The sequence below is a fragment of the Macrobrachium rosenbergii genome, chromosome 54 (assembly GCF_040412425.1).
Source record: "Macrobrachium rosenbergii isolate ZJJX-2024 chromosome 54, ASM4041242v1, whole genome shotgun sequence".
Lineage (NCBI taxonomy): Eukaryota > Metazoa > Arthropoda > Malacostraca > Decapoda > Palaemonidae > Macrobrachium > Macrobrachium rosenbergii.
Window position 1 is genome coordinate 30,908,215 of NC_089794.1, and position 6,565 is coordinate 30,914,779.

The following is a 6,565-nucleotide window of genomic DNA, read 5'->3' on the forward strand; positions in this document are numbered from 1 at the left end:
AAATCTGAAGGTAAATACCACTAAGTATGACAGCTCCCATTACCCTTTTCTCTCTCGGCTGTTTCCTCAGATGAGTTGGCTCTCTCTCTCTCTCTCTCTCTCTCTCTCTCTCTCTCTCTCTCTCTCTCTCTCTCACCCCGGAATCAGAATATGCACCGAAAGCAACGCTGGGAGAGTCAGCAATACTTGGAATTGGAATGACGCCATTCCAAAAGGAAGCGTGCTTGCGGAGATGTAATTCCAAATGCTAATGGTACTGGCTTTCCAGGCTTTTCTGTGCTCTCGAGGCTGCGATGGTGACCTGGGCTATAAATGGAGGTTATCGAGACTTCGTCGTAAAGTAACTGTAATGGGTAAATAGATGGATAATCTATAAGCATTAAAATATCTGGTCAGGACAATCGAGAGTTTCCTAAAATAACTGTAATAAATACAAGAATCTGTATTATAATCTGAAATCAGAACAATATTTCAGTCTTAATCATAATTTAAGGAAAGGAAGAGAAAAATTTCTTCTACCAAATAAATGATAATAGATGATAAACACTGCAGTGAACGGGAGAAAGCAAAAAAAAACAAGTAAAAAAGTGAGCTGAATTTAATTCGGCGCAATCGAGTTTTCTGTACAGCGTATAATCAAGGCCACTGAAAACAGATCTATCTTTCGGTGGTCTCGATACAATGCTGTATGAGCCGCGGTCCATGAAACTTTAACCATGGCCCGGTGGTGGCCTATCCTATATCGTTGCCAGAAGCACGATTATGGCTACTTTAACCTTAAATAAAATAAAAACTACTGCGGCTAGAGGGCTGCAATTTGGTATGTTTGATAACTGGAGGGTGGACGATCAACATACCAATTTGCAGCCCTCTAGCCCCAGCAGTTTTTAAGATCTGAAGGCGGACAGAAAAAGCGCGGACGGACAGACAAAGCCGGCACAATAGTTTTCTTTTACAGAAAACTAAAAGCACTCCCCCTTGACTCCAACGGTCTCTTGAGACCCGCCTCGTTTGTCTGATAAGAATCTTATCAGCAGTCTTTCAGAAATTTCTTTACTACGCGGCTGACGTTTTGGGCATCTCACGCAAAGGAGTGTTTTTTTGGGGGCTCGGATTTCGGAGTTAAAAGGACCGTTTTATCAACGGGGGAGAAAATATAATAAACTGTAATATATTTCGCCTATAGTCATAACATAAGTTTTAAATTACCTTACAATATGAAAATATCAAACAGCGAGTCTTGAGATGTTAAGCGCAATTGGATTAAAATCACATATAAAAAAAAACAAGAAAATGCGAAAGTTTTAGTTCATTTTTGGAAAAAAAACAGTTAAATATAATCGATTTCGTTCATTTCTGGGAAATTGTGCGATCGTTCGAATCATATAATAAACAATAAAACTAAAGAAAAAACTGCTGTCGTCAATTTAAAGCAAGAATTGAGAACTAAAGAAATTCCCTATTGAAAAACTTACATTCTTAAGGACATTATATACTGATTAAGTCAACGTGTCAATATCAGCCGATAAAAATATAACCACTCGCTATTTTTCTATATCCCTAGACACGTTTGAAAGATAAGTACATTGCATAAAATGCAAAAACATTAAAATAAAAATGATTAACAATACAAATATTCAACTGAAGAAACAAACCAACAAGCCAACTGAATTCTCTAATCGCACATACAGGGTTGCGTTCATAATAAGACTAAATTCAGTTCTTCCGGTGGCTAGTGAATACAAAACACCGCGCCTCTTCAAGTGGGGAGTGATGTAGCTTTCTCGCCTGTTATATACTATCAACAGCCACTGTTACCTATTGCATCGTCTTAAATAACTCTAATCCTATGATAAAAACCTGACATTGTAATTTCATTTTTTCATTTATTTGATTTTTTTTTTTTTTTGCAGCTTCTGCAAAGATTCTACTAATCACCTTGCCTCTTTCCCTTTGAAATATTTATTTTTCATTTATTTGAACATTTTTTTTGCTAGATCAGGCTGGAAAGAACTACTAATCAAGATGCCTGGCTCTCAGAGAGAGAGAGAGATTTTGAGCACCTGAAACATAGAGAAAGAGAGATCAGGCTGATAGAACTTAGGTGGATGAAAGGGAGAGGGAGAAGAGAGAGAGAGAGAGAGAGAGAGAGAGAGAGAGAGAGAGAGAGAGAGAGAGAGAGAGAGAGAGAGAGATGGGGATGGGTTACTAAATGAAACACGGTAGAAGAGCAAAAGTGAGAGAGAGAGAGAGAGAGAGAGAGAGAGAGAGAGAGAGAGAGAGAGAGAGAGAGAGACCCTAAGTCCGAGTTCTCCTATAGGACCATAATCCGGTTTTAACCTTCGTCTATTTGTAGATAAACCTTTGTCTACTAGTAGATAAATCTTCCCTTTTAGTCTACCTTTCCCTTATTAAAAGCACTGTCACTCCACCATTCTCTGGAACTTCCCGCTATCAGCAGTCGACATCTTAAGACCGTACTGTACTCTTTAAGCCTCTCCTCTTAACATACTAATTATCACCATAAATTTCTTTATTGTTACCTAAATGAACATCAGTTATTCTGTTATCTCTTAATAATAAAATAATAATAATACACCATAATTGTTTAGATAGTATTGAATTTAAAGTCAACAAGGAACCCCACGCAATAAAAACCACTGTAGGATGACTTGTTCCAAAAAATAAATAAAATAATAATAATAATAATCATCTAATAAAATAATAATAATAATAATAATAATAATAATAATAATAATTCTATCCATCAGGGTGATAGATATCAGTGACATAACATGGTATGTGTACATTCACATATATGTATGTATGTATGTATGTATGTATGTATGTATGTATGTATGTATGTATGTATGTATGTATGTATGTATGTACGTATGCAAATACAGCGTAACAAGAGGAACCATAATAATACAAAATATAAATCGTATTATCGTAATAAACAGTGAATAAGGAATCTAAACAATTTGCCTTAATAAACACACACAATACTGCAAAAACTCCCAAATAGCAAGAATGATCAATTTTCCCGTAAAAAAAAAAAAAAACAAGATAAAAACGTAACCACTAAATGTTATTGCTGTTGCATGAATTAACTTAATTCGGGCGAACGTTAAAATAGATTGCATTTCCGGAACTGTTAAATGGCTGTGGAACAGTTGGCGTTTATTGCCGAGCCCTTGCAATACTCGTATTTTCTCCTTGCGCCCTCCGGCGGAACTATTCCGAAGGAGGGGTCCAAAAGGAGGCTAAAGATGTTTTAAGATAGCAATTTACAGAGATTCATTTCTGTGCCAGAGAGAGAGAGAGAGAGAGAGAGAGAGAGAGAGAGAGAGAGAGAGAGAGAGAGAGGGGGGGTAGAGATTATTTACTATTACACTTATCATAACTTCTTACTTTTATAAATATATGTTTGTGCATGAGAGAGAGAGAGAGAGAGAGAGAGAGAGAGAGAGAGAGAGAGAGAGAGAGAGAGAGAGAGAGAGAGAGAGAGGGGGAAGAGATTATTTACTATTACATTTATCATAACTTCTTACTTTTATAAATATATATTTGTGCATGAGAGAGAGAGAGAGAGAGAGAGAGAGAGAGAGAGAGAGAGAGAGAGAGAGAGAGAGAGAGAGAGAGAGAGAGAGATATTATTTACTATTACATTAATCATAAGTTCTTACTTTTACATTTATCGTGAGTTCTTAATTTTACAAAGTATGAGAGAGAGAGAGAGAGAGAGAGAGAGAGAGAGAGAGAGAGAGAGAGAGAGAGAGAGAGAGAGAGAGAGAGATTATTTACTATTACACTTATCATAAGTTCTTACTTTTACATTTATCATGAGTTTTTACTTTTCCAAAGATATATTTGTGTATGAGAGAGAGAGAGACAGAGATTATTAACTATTACACTTATCATATTATTAACTATTGCACTTATCATAAGTTTACTTTTACATCACCATGAGTTCTTTACTTTTCCAAAGATAAATTTGTGTATGAGAGAGAGAGAGAGAGAGAGAGAGAGAGAGAGAGAGAGAGAGAAATTATTTACCGTAACAGTTATCAGTAAGTTCTTATTGAAGCTTTCCTCAACGTCCAAACTGATAACTTTTGGGTGAGGTGATAAAGATTTATGCGTTAAGTTTGTTTGGCTTTATTTCCTTTCTTTTTCTTTTATTTCCATCAGACTTAAATAACTCATTATAAAAAGGGAATTCCTCTTATTTAATTGACATTTTCATCTCTTCCTGATAGACACAATTAAGTCCTAAGACCACTATGCAAAAACCCATTCATCCATTCGTAAGCTTCAAATCATCAGTTCATTTGGGTAATCATGTTTAACCTCAGTTCAATCTGATTAACAACAATGTCAAGAACACCTCGTTCCTGGGGTCACTCAACGACCTGGAATACAAGGTCAAACGAATAATAAGGACAATTTATTATTATTCAGTGGCTCTTTCCTTTTCCCGAGTGTCCTCCGACGGCCATCAGCCTTTGTCATGTCTCGCAAGGTCGTCCTGAAAGGTCGTCCACTTTTCCAAGGATCTGAAGGAGGAAAAAGGCTTTGCCCTGAATGCAAGACTTTTTGAAAGTTTCTGTAAGCCTTTCTGCACCTTTCTGCCCCAATATTTCCTCTGAATACCGTCAACTACAAGATTTTTCAACGATTTTTTATTTTTATTTTTTGCTTAGCTCCAAAAGCGCTCGACTTTCAATACAAATACAAAAAAACATAATCATAAAATTTTCAGAAGCATTCTGGATGCCCGCTTTCCTGCATAAGAATGCACACATGGTTCATTGATATGCATTTTGCCTTTAGCTAATAATGAAACAATATGCTTAAAGAACATATAACTTGCCGATAGAGGAAGTTCCATTTGTATGAATAATAATAATAATAATAATAATAATAATAATAATAATAATAATAATAATAATAATAATAATAATGATAATAATAATAATAATAACAGTTGTCCTAATATCAATAATAATAATGAAGATAATAGTTTGGAGGTCAAGAAAATGTAGCTTCTACAAAAATATCAATTCGCCAGTGGGGAATTCTTCCTTTGGTAAATATACATTCTTCCTTCTCGTCGATAACTCCTTTATATATTTGTTAAGCATATAAAAGAAATTATCGAAAGAAAGAAATACTGCCATCACAGAATATCTGGTATATGGAAAAATAATCAACCTGTCAGAAAAGGTTCAGACATTCAATTTTATATAGTAGGAAAACGTTGCATTACAGTGGCACCTTTCACCAATAAGTAAACGCTATAAACGTGCAGAAAAAAACGTCCTGCCAGTCAGTAAACGTTTCGCTTGTGACTGATTATTCAACTCATAAATATCTCCATTTGTGATTCATTATTCGACTAATAGAAAGAAAATGTTTTGCCCTGAGTTTCTCATGTGATGAAATTGACCACTATTGGGCGACTGTGACATTAACGGACAAGGAGAAATTCAAGCCAAGACTATGAATAAATGAATGGGAGTTTCTATATCTTGGTGAGATTAAATATAAGACTTAGATTCGGATATAATATACATACACACACAGATATATATATATATAATATATATATACACATTATATACATATTTTATATATATGATTATATATAATATATATATATAAAATATATATGTATGTTATATATATATATATATATATATATATATATATATATATATATATATATATATATATATATATATATAGTGTGTGTTTGTATACACCAAGAAATGTTTAGGTACACATGCGGCCTTGCAGGAGCGGTGCAAGGTTTGTTTGAGTAATTCCACAGAATTATCTCGGAAGCATTTGTCTCGGGAACATTATATTCAGGGTAAAGTAGCACCGCAAACTCGCTTAAAGGAGACAGTGCAATCCTTGTCTCAGCAGACTGAAATGTCTTTCTCGCCTAAAATGATTTCACTTGCTAATAATGCCACTTAAGAGGGCTTGGGAAGACATAAAAATCAAGTGGTTCTCTCCACTTTTTTTCCTCTTGTACTGTAATTCACTTTCCATACTTTTCAGTTTTACTTAATACTTTCCCAACCTCATTTTGCCCCACAAAAAAAAACATTAAAACAAAAGAACTGGAAAATAAATCCTTTTTTACTAAAAAAATTCAATACATTAAAACGCGTTAAAACAGTTTTATTTTTCAGGAAGAATTTCTGCGCTAAGCTTCTGGGAAGCCTACTCCGTTCGAATTTATAAACTGTATGTTTTAGTCTGCGTTCCCTTGTTTGCACGGTATTTCCTTTTGACAACAAACTGCTAAGCAAACAAACGTTGGTATCAGCACTTTGGCAAACGTTTATACAAGGTGCGCGGGCTCTGTCCCGAAATTCATTTGCATCAGGCTCATCCTGCTATATATGCAACCCACACTTAATTGTCTCATTCACGTCCCCCGTAGAAAACGGGGCGTGGAAAGAAAACGGACGACAGGCAGCGATGCATAAAACACGTCAGGTATTGTCTTGCTTAATTTTACCGTCCGGAAAACAGGTGGATACAGGAA